The sequence below is a fragment of the Mustelus asterias genome, chromosome 5 (genome assembly GCF_964213995.1).
Source record: "Mustelus asterias chromosome 5, sMusAst1.hap1.1, whole genome shotgun sequence".
Lineage (NCBI taxonomy): Eukaryota > Metazoa > Chordata > Chondrichthyes > Carcharhiniformes > Triakidae > Mustelus > Mustelus asterias.
In genome coordinates, this window is record NC_135805.1 from 4,679,123 (window position 1) to 4,692,158 (window position 13,036).

The window sequence follows — 13,036 nt, forward strand, 5'->3', positions numbered from 1 at the left end:
TCTCTCTCTCTCTGGGTGTTATCGATCCCAGTCTCTCTCTCTCTCTCTGGGTGTTATCGATCCCTGTCTCTCTCTCTCTGGGTGTTATCGATCCCAGTCTCTCTCTCTCTCTCTGGGTGTTATCGATCCCAGTCTCTCGCTCTCTCTGGGTGCTATCGATCCCAGTCTCTCTCTCTCAGGGTGTTATCGATCCCAGTCTCTCTCTCTCAGGGTGTTATCGATGCCAGTCTCTCTCTCTCTGGGTGCTCTCGATCCCAGTCTCTCTCTCTGGGTGTTATTGATCCCAGTCTCTCCCTCTCTGGGTGCTATCGATCCCAGTCTCTCTCTCTCTCTCTCTGGGTGTTATTGATCCCAGTCTCTCCCTCTCTGGGTGCTATCGATCCCAGTCTCCCTCTCTCTCTGGGTGCGATCGATCCCAGTCTCTCTCTCTGGGTGCTATCGATCCCAGACTCTCTCTCTGGGTGCTATCGATCCCAGTCTCTCTCTCTCTCTCTGGGTGTTTTCGATCGAAGTCTCTCTCTGGGTGCTTTCGATCCCAGTCGCTCCCTCTCTTGGGGCAATCGATCCCAGTCTCTCTCTCTTGGTGCGACAGATCCCAGTCTCTCTCTCTGGGTGCTATCGATCCCAGTCTCTCTCTCTCTCTCTGGGTGCTATCGATCCCAGTCTCTCTCTCTCTCTCTGGGTGCTATCGATCCCAGTCTCTCTCTCTCTGGATGTTATCGATCCCAGTCTCTCTCTCTCTCTGGGTGCTATCGATCCCAGTCTCTCTCTCTCTGGGTGCTATCGATCCCACTCTCCCTCTCTGGGTGCTGTCGATCCCAGTCTCTCCCTCTCCGGGTGCTATCGATCCCAGTCTCTCTCTCTCTCTGGGTGCTATCGATTCCAGTCTCTCTCTCTCTGGGTGCTATCGATCCCAGTCTCTCCCTCTCTGGGTGCTATCGATCCCAGTCTCTCTCTCTGTGGGTGCTATCGATCCCAGTCTCTCTCTCTGGGTGCTATCGATCCCAGTCTCTCTCTCTGGGTACTATCGATCAAAGTCTCTCTCTCTCTGGGTGCTATCGATCCAAGTCTCTCTCTCTCTGGGTGCTATCGATCCCAGTCTGTCTCTCTCTCTCTCTGGGTGCTATCGATCCCAGTCTCTCTCTCTGGCTGCTATCGATCCCAGTCTCTCGCTCTGGGTGCTATCGATCCCAGTCTCTCTCTCTCCGGGTGCTATCGATTCCAGTCTCTCTCTCTCTGGGTGCTTTTGATCCCAGTCTCTCTCTCTCTCTGGGTGTTATTGATCCCAGTCTCTCTCTCTCAGGGTGCTATCGATCCCAGTCTCTCTCTCTCTGGGTGTTATCGATCCCAGTCTCTCTCTCTCTGGGTGTTATCGATCCCAGTCTCTCTCTGTCTGGGTCCTCTCGATCCCAGTCTCTCTCTCTCTGGGGTGTTATTGATCCCAGTCTCTCTCTCTCTCTGGGTGCTCTCGATCCCAGTCTCTCTCTCTGGGTGGAATCGATCCCAGTCTCTCTCTCTCTCTCTCTGGGTGTTATTGATCCCAGTCTCTCTCTCTCTGGGTGCTATCGATTCCAGTCTCTCTCTCTCTGGGTGCTATCGATCCCAGTCTCTCTCTCTCTGGGTGTTATTGATCCCAGTCTCTCTCTCTGGGTGCTATCGATCCCAGTCTCTCTCTCCCTCTGGTTGTTTTCGATCCCAGTCTCTCTCTCTCTCTGGGCGTTATCGATCCTAGTCTCTCTCTCTCTCTGGGTGTTATCGATCCCAGTCTCTCTCTCTCTCGGGGTGCTCTCGATCCCAGTCTCTCTCTCTCTCTGGGTGCTATCGATCCCAGTCTCTATCTCTCTCTCTCTGGGTGCTATCGATCCCAGTCTCCCTCTCTCTCTGGGTGCGATCGATCCCAGTCTCTCTCTCTGGGTGCTATCGATCCCAGTCTCTCTCTCTCTCTGGGTGCTATCGATCCCAGTCTCTCCCTCTCTGGGTGCTATCGATCCCAGTCTCTCTCTCTCTCTGGGTGTTTTCGATCGAAGTCTCTCTCTGGGTGCAATCGATCCCAGTCTCTCCCTCTCTGGGTGCTATCGATCCCAGTCTCTCTCACTCTGGGGGCAATCGATCCCAGTCTCTCTCTCTCTCTGGGGGCAATCGATCCCAGTCTCTCTCGCTGGGTGCTATCGATCCAAGTCTCTCTCTCTCTGGGTGCTATCGATCCCAGTCTCTCTCTCTCTGGGTGTTATCGATCCCAGTCTCTCTCTCTGGGTGGTATCGATCCCAGTCTCACTCTCTCACTCTCTCTCTGGGTGCTATCGATCCCAGTCTCTCTCTCTCTGGGTGCTATCGGTCCCAGTCTCTCGCTCTGGGTGCTATCGATCCCAGTCTCTCTCTCTCTGGATGCTATCGATCCCAGTCTCTCTCTCTGGGTGCTATCGATCCCAGTCTCCCTCTCTCTCTGGGTGCTATCGATCCCAGTCTCTCTCTCTCTGGATGTTATCGATCCCAGTCTCTCTCTCTCTCTGGGTGCTATCGATCCCAGTCTCTCTCTCTCTCTCTCTGGGTGCTATCGATCCCCCTCTCTCTCTCTGGGTGCTATCGATCCCAGTCTCTCCTATCTGGGTGCTGTCGATCCCAGTCTCTCCCTCTCCGGGTGCTATCGATCCCAGTCTCTCTCTCTCTGGGTGCTATCGATCCTAGTCTCTCCCTCTCTGGGTGCTATCGATCCCAGTCTCTCTCTCTGGGTGCTCTCGATTCAAGTCTCTCTCTTTCTCTCTGGGTGTTATTGATCCCAGTATCTCTCTCTCTGGGTGTTATCGATCCCAGTCTCTCTCTCTCTCTGGGTGTTATCGATCCCAGTCTCTCTCTCTCTGGGTGTTATCGATCCCAGTCTCTCTCTCTCTGGGTGCTCTCGATCCCAGTCTCTCTCTCTTTCTCGGGGTGTAACGATCCCAGTCTGTATCTCTGGGTGCGTTCGATCCCAGTCTCTCTCTCTGGGTGTTATCGATCCCAGTCTCTCTCTCTCTCGGGGTGCTCTCGATCCCAGTCTCTCTCTCTCTCTGGGTGCTATCGATCCCAGTCTCTCTCTCTCTGGGTGCTATCGATCCCAGTCTCTCTCTCTCTCTGGGTGCTATCGATCCCAGTCTCTCTCTCTCTCTGGGTGCTATCGATCCCAGTCTCTCTCTCTGGGTGCTATCGATCCCAGCCTCCCTCTCTCTCTGGGTGCGATCGATCCCAGTCTCTCTCTCTTTCTCGGGGTGTAAGCGATCCCAGTCTGTATCTCTGGGTGCGTTCGATCCCAGTCTCTCGCTCTGGGTGTTCTCGATCCCAGTCTCTCTCTCTCTCTCGGGGTGCTCTCGATCCCAGTCTCTCTCTCTCTCTGGGTGCTATCGATCCCAGTCTCTCTCTCTCTGGGTGCTATCGATCCCAGTCTCTCTCTCTCTCTGGGTGCTATCGATCCCAGTCTCTCTCTCTCTCTGGGTGCTATCGATCCCAGTCTCTCTCTCTGGGTGCTATCGATCCCAGCCTCCCTCTCTCTCTGGGTGCGATCGATCCCAGTCTCTCTCTCTGGGTGTTATCGATCCCAGTCTCTCCCTCTCTGGGTGCTCTCGATCCCAGTCTCTCTCTCTGGGTGCTATCGATCCCAGTCTCTCTCTCTGGGTGTTATCGATCCCAGTCTCTCTCTCTCTGGGTGCTATCGATCCCAGTCTCTCTCTCTGGGTGCTATCGATCCCAGTCTCTCTCTCTGGGTGCTATCGATCCCAGTCTCTCTCTCTGGGTGCTATCGATCCCAGTCTCTCTCTCTGGGTGCTATCGATCCCAGTCTCTCTCTCTCTCTGGGTGCTATCGATCCCAGTCTCTCTCTCTCTGGGTGTTATCGATCCCAGTCTCTCGCTCTCTCTCTGGGTGCTATCGATCCCAGTCTCTCTCTCTCTGGGTGCTATAGATCCCAGTCTCACTCTCTGGGTGTTATCGATCCCAGTCTCTCTCTCTGGGTGCGATTGATCCCAGTCTCTCTCTCTGGGTGCTATCGATCCCAGTCTCACTCTCTCTCTCTCTCTCTGGGTGCTATCGATCCCAGTCTCTCTCTCTCTCTCTCTGGGTGCTATCGATCCCAGTCTCTCTCTCTCTGGGTGCTATCGATCCCAGTCACTCTCTCTCTGGGTGCTTTCGATCCCAGTCTCTCTCTCTCTGGGTGTTATTGATCCCAGTCTCTCTCTCTCTGGGTGCTATCGATCCCAGTCTCTCTCTCTCTGGGTGTTATCGATCCCAGTCTCTCTCTCTCTGGGTGCTCTCGATCCCAGTCTCTCTCTCTGGGGTGTTATTGATCCCAGTCTCTCTCTCTGGGGTGTTATTGATCCCAGTCTCTCTCTCTCTCTGGGTGCTCTCGGTCCCAGTCTCTCTCTCTGGGTGGAATCGATCCCAGTCTCTCTCTTTGGGGGTTATCGATCCCAGTCTCTCTCTCTCTGGGTGCTCTCGATCCCAGTCTCTCTCTCTGTGTGTTATTGATCCCAGTCTCTCTCTCTCTGGGTGCTATCGATCCCAGTCTCTCTCTCTCTGGGTGTTATTGATCCCAGTCTCTCTCTCTGGGTGCTATCGATCCCAGTCTCTCTCTCCCTCTGGGTGTTATCGATCCCAGTCTCTCTCTCTCTGGGTGCTATCGATCCCAGTCTCTCTCTCTGTCTGGGTGTTATCGATCCCAGTCTCTCTCTCTCTCAGGGTGTTATCGATCCCAGTCTCTCTCTCTCTGGGTGTTATCGATCCCAGTCTCTCGCTCTCTCTCTGGGTGCTATCGATCCCAGTCTCTCTCTCTCAGGGTGTTATCGATCCCAGTCTCTCTCTCGCAGGGTGTTATCGATCCCAGTCTCTCTCTCTCTGGGTGCTCTCGATCCCAGTCTCTCTCTCTGGGTGTTATTGATCCCAGTCTCTCTCTCTCTGGGTGCTATCGATCCCAGTCTCTCTCTCTCTCTCTGGGTGTTATCGATCCCAGTCTCTCTCTCTGGGTGTTATCGATCCCAGTCTCTCTCTCTGGGTGTTATCGATCCCAGTCTCTCTCTCTGGGTGCTATCGATCCCAGTCTCTCTCTCTCTCTGGGTGCTATCGATCCCAGTCTCTCTCTCTGGGTGCTATCGATCCCAGTCTCTCCCTCTCTGGGTGCTATCGATCCCAGTCTCTCTCTCTCTCTGGGTGCTATCGATCCCAGTCTCTCTCTCTGGGTGTTATCGATCCTAGTCTCTCTCTCTCTGGGTGCTATCGATCCCAGTCTCTCCCTCTCTCTCGGGGTGCTATCGATCCCAGTCTCTCTCTCTCTGGGTGCTATCGATCCCAGTCTCTCTCTCTGGGTGTTATTGATCCCAGTCTCTCTCTCTCTCTCTGGGTGTTATTGATCCCAGTCTCTCTCTCTGGGTGTTATCGATCCCAGTCTCTCTCTCTGGGTGCTATCGATCCCAGTTTCTCTCTCTCGCTCTGGGTGTTATCGATCCCAGTCTCTCTCTCTGGGTGTTATTGATCCCAGTCTCTCTCTCTGGGTGTTATTGATCCCAGTCTCTCTCTCTCGCTCTGGGTGCTATCGATCCCAGTCTCTCTCGCTGTCTGGGTTATATCGATCCCAGTCTCTCTTTCTCTCTCTGGGTGCTATCGATCCCAGTCTTTCTCTCTCTCTGGGTGTTATCGATCCCAGTCTCCCTCTTTGGGTGTTATCGATCCCAGTCTCTCTCTCTCTCTGGGTGCTATCGATCCCAGTCTCTCTCTCTCTCTGGGTGCTATTGATCCCAGTCTCTCTCTCTCTGGGTGCTATCGATCCCAGTCTCTCTCTCTCTCTGGGTGTTATCGATCCCAGTCTCTCCCTCTCTCTGGGTGTTATCGATCCCAGTCTCTCTCTCTGGGTGCTATCGATCCCAGTCTCTCTCTCTCTCTCTGGGTGTTATCGATCCCAGTCTCTCTCTCTGGGTGCTATCGATCCCAGTCTCACTCTCTCTCTCTCTCTCTCTGGGTGCTATCGATCCCAGTCTCTCGCTCTGGGTGCTATCGATCCCAGTCACTCTCTCTCTCTGGCTGCTATCGATCCCAGTCTCTCTCTCTCCGGGTGCTATCGATTCCAGTCTCTCTCTCTCTGGGTGCTTTCGATCCCAGTCTCTCTCTCTGGGTGTTATTGATCCCAGTCTCTCGCTCTCTGGGTGTTATCGATCCCAGTCTCTCTCTCTCTCTCTGGGTGTTATCGATCCCAGTCTCTCTCTCTGGGTGCTATCGATCCCAGTCTCTCTCTCTCTGGGTGCTCTCGATCCCAGTCTCTCTCTCTGGGTGTTATCGATCCCAGTCTCTCCCTCTCTGGGTGCTATCGATCCCAGTCTCTCTCTCTCTCTGGGTGCTATCGATCCCAGTCTCTCTCTCTGGGTGCTATCGATCCCAGTCTCTCCCTCTCTGGGTGCTATCGATCCCAGTCTCTCTCTCTCTCTGGGTGCTTTCGATCCCAGTCTCTCTCTGGGTGCTATCGATCCCAGTCTCACCCTCTCTGGGTGCTATCGATCCCAGTCTCTCTCTCTCTCTCTCTGGGTGCTATCGATCCCTGTCTCTCCCTCTCTGGGTGTTATTGATCCCACTCTCTCTCTCTCTCTCAGGGTGTTATCGATCCCACTCTCTCTCTCTGGGTGTTATCGATCCCAGTCTCTCTCTCTCAGGGTGTTATCGATCCCAGTCTCTCTCTCTCTCTCTCGGTGCTATCGATCCCAGTCTCTCTCTCTGGGTGTTATCGATCCTAGTCTCTCTCTCTCTGGGTGCTATCGATCCCAGTCTCTCCCTCTCTCTCGGGGTGCTATCGATCCCAGTCTCTCTCTCTCTGGGTGCTATCGATCCCAGTCTCTCTCTCTGGGTGTTATTGATCCCAGTCTCTCTCTCTCTGGGTGTTATTGATCCCAGTCTCTCTCTCTGGGTGTTATCGATCCCAGTCTCTCTCTCTGGGTGCTATCGATCCCAGTTTCTCTCTCTCGCTCTGGGTGTTATCGATCCCAGTCTCTCTCTCTGGGTGTTATTGATCCCAGTCTCTCTCTCTCTCTGGGTGTTATCGATCCCAGTCTCTCTCTCTGGGTGTTATTGATCCCAGTCTCTCTCTCTCGCTCTGGGTGCTATCGATCCCAGTCTCTCTCGCTGTCTGGGTTATATCGATCCCAGTCTCTCTCTCTCTCTGGGTGCTATCGATCCCAGTCTCTCTCTCTCTCTGGGTCTTATCGATCACAGTCTCTCTCTCTCTCTCTGGGTGCTATCGATCCCAGTCTTTCTCTCTCTCTGGGTGTTATCGATCCCAGTCTCTCTCTCTGGGTGTTATCGATCCCAGTCTCTCTCTCTCTCTGGGTGCTATCGATCCCAGTCTCTCTCTCTCTCTGGGTGCTATTGATCCCAGTCTCTCTCTCTCTGGGTGCTATCGATCCCAGTCTCTCTCTCTCTCTGGGTGTTATCGATCCCAGTCTCTCCCTCTCTCTGGGTGTTATCGATCCCAGTCTCTCTCTCTGGGTGCTATCGATCCCAGTCTCTCTCTCTGGGTGCTATCGATCCCAGTCTCTCTCTCTCTCTGTGGGTGTTATCGATCCCAGTCTCTCTCTCTGGGTGCTATCGATCCCAGTCTCACTCTCTCTCTCTCTCTCTGGGTGCTATCGATCCCAGTCTCTCTCTCTCTCTGGGTGCTATCGATCCCAGTCTCTCGCTCTGGGTGCTATCGATCCCAGTCACTCTCTCTCTCTGGCTGCTATCGATCCCAGTCTCTCTCTCTCTGGGTGCTTTCGATCCCAGTCTCTCTCTCTGGGTGTTATCGATCCCAGTCTCTCTCTCTCTCTGGGTGCTATCGATCCCAGTCTCTCTCTCTCTCTGGGTGCTATCGATCCCAGTCTCTCTCTCTCTCTGGGTGTTATCGATCCCAGTCTCTCCCTCTCTCTGGGTGTTATCGATCCCAGTCTCTCTCTCTGGGTGCTATCGATCCCAGTCTCTCTCTCTCTCTCTGGGTGTTATCGATCCCAGTCTCTCTCTCTGGGTGCTATCGATCCCAGTCTCACTCTCTCTCTCTCTCTCTCTGGGTGCTATCGATCCCAGTCTCTCTCTCTCTCTCTGGGTGCTATCGATCCCAGTCTCTCGCTCTGGGTGCTATCGATCCCAGTCACTCTCTCTCTCTGGCTGCTATCGATCCCAGTCTCTCCCTCTCCGGGTGCTATCGATTCCAGTCTCTCTCTCTCTGGGTGCTTTCGATCCCAGTCTCTCTCTCTGGGTGTTATTGATCCCAGTCTCTCTCTCTCTGGGTGCTATCGATCCCAGTCTCTCTCTGTCTGGGTGCTCTCGATCCCAGTCTCTCTCTCTCTGGGTGCTCTCGATCCCAGTCTCTCTCTCTGTGTGTTATTGATCCCAGTCTCTCTCTCTCTGGGTGCTATCGATCCCAGTCTCTCTCTCTCTGGGTGTTATTGATCCCAGTCTCTCTCTCTCTCTCTGGGTGCTATCGATCCCAGTCTCTCTCTCCCTCTGGGTCTTATCGATCCCAGCCTCTCTCTCTCTCTGGGTGTTATCGATCCCAGTCTCTCTCTCTCTCTGGGTGTTATCGATCCCAGTCTCTCTCTCTGGGTGTTATTGATCCCAGTCTCTCTCTCTCTGGGTGTTATCGATCCCGGTCTCTCTCTCTGGGTGCTATCGATCCCAGTCTCTCTCTCTCTGGGTGCTATCGATCCCAGTCTCTCTCTCTCTGGGTGTTATCGATCCCAGTCTCTCTCTCTGTCTGGGTGTTATCGATCCCAGTCTCTCTCTCTCTGGGTGTTATCGATCCCAGTCTCTCGCTCTCTCTCTGGGTGCTATCGATCCCAGTCTCTCTCTCTCAGGGTGTTATCGATCCCAGTCTCTCTCTCTCAGGGTGTTATCGATCCCAGTCTCTCTCTCTCTGGGTGCTCTCGATCCCAGTCTCTCTCTCTGGGTGTTATTGATCCCAGTCTCTCTCTCTCTGGGTGCTATCGATCCCAGTCTCTCTCTCTCTGGGTGCTATTGATCCCAGTCTCACTCTCTGGGTGTTATCGATCCCAGTCTCACTCTCTCTCTCTCTCTCTGGGTGCTATCGATCCCAGTCTCTCTCTCTCTCTCTCTGGGTGCTATCGATCCCAGTCTCTCTCTCTCTGGGTGCTATCGATCCCAGTCACTCTCTCTCTGGGTGCTTTCGATCCCAGTCTCTCTCTCTCTCTCTCTCTGGGTGTTATTGATCCCAGTCTCTCTCTCTCTGGGTGCTATCGATCCCAGTCTCTCTCTCTCTGGGTGTTATCGATCCCAGTCTCTCTCTCTCTGGGTGCTCTCGATCCCAGTCTCTCTCTCTGGGGTGTAATTGATCCCAGTCTCTCTCTCTGGGGTGTTATTGATCCCAGTCTCTCTCTCTCTCTGGGTGCTCTCGGTCCCAGTCTCTCTCTCTGGGTGGAATCGATCCCAGTCTCTCTCTTTGGGTGTTATCGATCCCAGTCTCTCTCTCTCTGGGTGCTCTCGATCCCAGTCTCTCTCTCTCTGGGTGCTATCGATCCCAGTCACTCTCTCTCTGGGTGCTATCGATCCCAGTCTCTCTCTCTCTGGGTGTTATTGATCCCAGTCTCTCTCTCTGGGTGCTATCGATCCCAGTCTCTCTCTCCCTCTGGGTGTTATCGATCCCAGTCTCTCTCTCTGGGTGTTATCGATCCCAGTCTCTCTCTCTCTCTGGGTGCTATCGATCCCAGTCTCTCTCTCTGGGTGTTATTGATCCCAGTCTCTCTCGCTCTGGGTGTTATCGATCCCAGTCTCTCTCTCTGGGTGCTATCGATCCCAGTCTCTCTCTCTCTGGGTGCTATCGATCCCAGTCTCTCTCTCTTTCAGGGTGTTATTGATCCCAGTCTCTCTCTCTCTGTCTCTGGGTGTTATCGATCCCAGTCTCTCTCTCTCAGGGTGTTATTGATCCCAGTCTCTCTCTCTCTGGGTGCGATCGATCCCAGTCTCTCTCTCTCTGTGGGTGTTATCGATCCCAGTCCCTCTCTCTCTCTGGGTGCTATCGATCCCAGTCTCTCTCTCTCTCGCTGGGTGTTATCGATCCCAGTATCTCTCTCTGGGTGCTATCGATCCCAGTCTCTCTCTCTCTGGGTGCTATCGATCCCAGTCTCTCTCTCTGGGTGCTATCGATCCCAGTCTCTCTCTCTGTCTGGGTGTTATCGATCCCAGTCTCTCTCTCTCTCTGGGTGCTATCGATCCCAGTCTCTCTCTCTCAGGGTGTTATCGATCCCAGTCTCTCTCTCTCTGGGTGTTATCGATCCCAGTCTCTCTCTCTGGGTGTTATCGATCCCAGTCTCTCTCTCTCTGGGTGTTATCGATCCCAGTCTCTTTCTCTCTGGGTGTTATCGATCCCAGTCTCTCTCTCTCTGGGTGCTATCGATCCCAGTCTCTCTCTCTGGGTGTTATCGATCCCAGTCTCTCTCTCTCTCTCTCTGGGTGTTATCGATCCCAGTCTCTCTCTCTCTGGGTGCTATCGATCCCAGTCTCTCTCTCTCTGGGTGTTATCGATCCCAGTCTCTCTCTGGGTGCTGTCGATCCCAGTCTCTCTCTCCCTCTCTCTCTGGGGTGTTATCGATCCCAGTCTCTCTCTCTGGGTGCTATCGATCCCAGTCTCTCTCTCTCTGGGTGCTATCGATCCCAGTCTCTCTCTCTGGGGTGTTATCGATCCCAGTCTCTCTCTCTGGGTGCTATCGATCCCAGTCTCTCTCTCTCTGGGTGCTATCGATCCCAGTCTCTCTCTCTCTGGGTGCTGTCGATCCCAGTCTCTCTCTCTCTCTCTGGGGTGTTATCGATCCCAGTCTCTCTCTCTCAGGGTGCTATCGATCCCAGTCTCTCTCTCTGGGTGTTATCGATCCCAGTCTCTCTCTCTCTCTGGGTGTTATCGATCCCAGTCTCTCTCTCTCTGGGTGTTATCGATCCCAGTCTCTCTCTCTCTGGGTGCTATCGATCCCAGTCTCTCTCTCTCTGGGTGCTATCGATCCCAGTCTCTCTCTCTCTGGGTGTTATCGATCCCAGTCTCTCTCTCTCTGGGTGTTATCGATCCCAGTCTCTCTCTCTCTCTCTCTCTCTCTGGGGTGTTATCGATCCCAGTCTCTCTCTCTGGGTGCTATCGATCCCAGTCTCTCTCTCTCTGGGTGCTATCGATCCCAGTCTCTCTCTCTGGGGTGTTATCGATCCCAGTCTCTCTCTCTGGGTGCTATCGATCCCAGTCTCTCTCTCTCTGGGTGCTATCGATCCCAGTCTCTCTCTCTCTGGGTGCTGTCGATCCCAGTCTCTCTCTCTCTCTCTCTGGGGTGTTATCGATCCCAGTCTCTCTCTCTCAGGGTGCTATCGATCCCAGTCTCTCTCTCTGGGTGTTATCGATCCCAGTCTCTCTCTCTCTCTAGGTGTTATCGATCCCAGTCTCTCTCTCTGGGTGTTATCGATCCCAGTCTCTCTCTCTCTCTGGGTGTTATCGATCCCAGTCTCTCTCTCTCTCTGGGTGTTATCGATCCCAGTCTCTCTCTCTCTCTGGGTGTTATCGATCCCAGTCTCTCTCTCTCTCTGGGTGTTATCGATCCCAGTCTCTCTCTCTCTCTGGGTGTTATCGATCCCAGTCTCTCTCTCTCTCTGGGTGTTATCGATCCCAGTCTCTCTCTCTCTCTGGGTGTTATCGATCCCAGTCTCTCTCTCTCTCTGGGTGTTATCGATCCCAGTCTCTCTCTCTCTCTGGGTGTTATCGATTCCAGTCTCTCTCTCTCTCTGGGTGCTATCGATCCCAGTCTCTCTCTCTCTGGGTGCTATCGATCCCAGTCTCTCTCTCTGGGTGCTATCGATCCCAGTCTCTCTCTCTGGGTGCTATCGATCCCAGTCTCTCTCTCTCTGGATGCTATCGATCCCAGTCTCTCTCTCTCTGGGTGCTATCGATCCCAGTCTCTCTCTCTCTGGGTGTTATCGATCCCAGTCTCTCTCTCTCTCTGGGTGTTATCGATCCCAGTCTCTCTCTCTCTGGGGGCTATCGATCCCAGTCTCTCTCTCTCTGGGTGTTATCGATCCCAGTCTCTCTCTCTCTGGGTGTTATCGATCCCAGTCTCTCTCTCTCTGGATGCTATCGATCCCAGTCTCTCTCTCTCTGGGTGCTATCGATCCCAGTCTCTCTCTCTCTGGGTGTTATCGATCCCAGTCTCTCTCTCTGGGTGTTATCGATCCCAGTCTCTCTCTCTCTGGGTGTTATCGATCCCAGTCTCTCTCTCTCTGGGTGTTATCGATCCCAGTCTCTCTCTCTCTGGGTGTTATCGATCCCAGTCTCTCTCTCTCTGGGTGCTATCGATCCCAGTCTCTCTCTCTCTCTCTCTGGGGGCTATCGATCCCAGTCTCTCTCTCTCTGGGTGCTATCGATCCCAGCCTCTCTCTCTCTGGGTGCTATCGATCCCAGTCTCTCTCTCTGGGTGCTATCGATCCCAGTCTCTCTCTCTCTGGGTGCTATCGATCCCAGTCTCTCTCTCTCTGGGTGTTATCGATCCCAGTCTCTCTCTCTCTGGGTGCTATCGATCCCAGTCTCTCTCTCTCTGGGTGCTATCGATCCCAGTCTCTCTCTCTCTGGGTGCTATCGATCCCAGTCTCTCTCTCTCTGGGTGCTATCGATCCCAGTCTCTCTCTCTCTGGGTGCTATCGATCCCAGTCTTTCTCTCTCTGGGTGCTATCGATCCCAGTCTCTCTCTCTCTCTGGGTGCTATCGATCCCAGTCTCTCTCTCTCTGGGTGCTATTGATCCCAGTCTCTCTCTCTGGGTGTTATCGATCCCAGTCTCTCTCTCTCTGGGTGTTATCGATCCCAGTCTCTCTCTCTCTCTGGGTGTTATCGATCCCAGTCTCTCTCTCTCTGGGTGTTATCGATCCCAGTCTCTCTCTCTCTGGGTGTTATCGATCCCAGTCTCTCTCTCTCTCTCTCTGGGTGTTATCGATCCCAGTCTCTCTCTCTCTCTGGGTGCTATCGATCCCAGTCTCTCTCTCTCTGTGGGTGTTATCGATCCCAGTCCCTCTCTCTCT

General features: G+C 53.7%; 1 protein-coding gene across 1 annotated transcript in view; it reads right to left on the reverse strand.

The window, feature by feature from the left end:
* The window catches only part of fbxo28 (F-box protein 28), a 94,462-nt gene that overhangs the window by 63,434 nt on the left and 17,992 nt on the right, over positions 1 to 13,036 (reverse strand). The gene's annotated exons all lie outside the window — the stretch shown is intronic.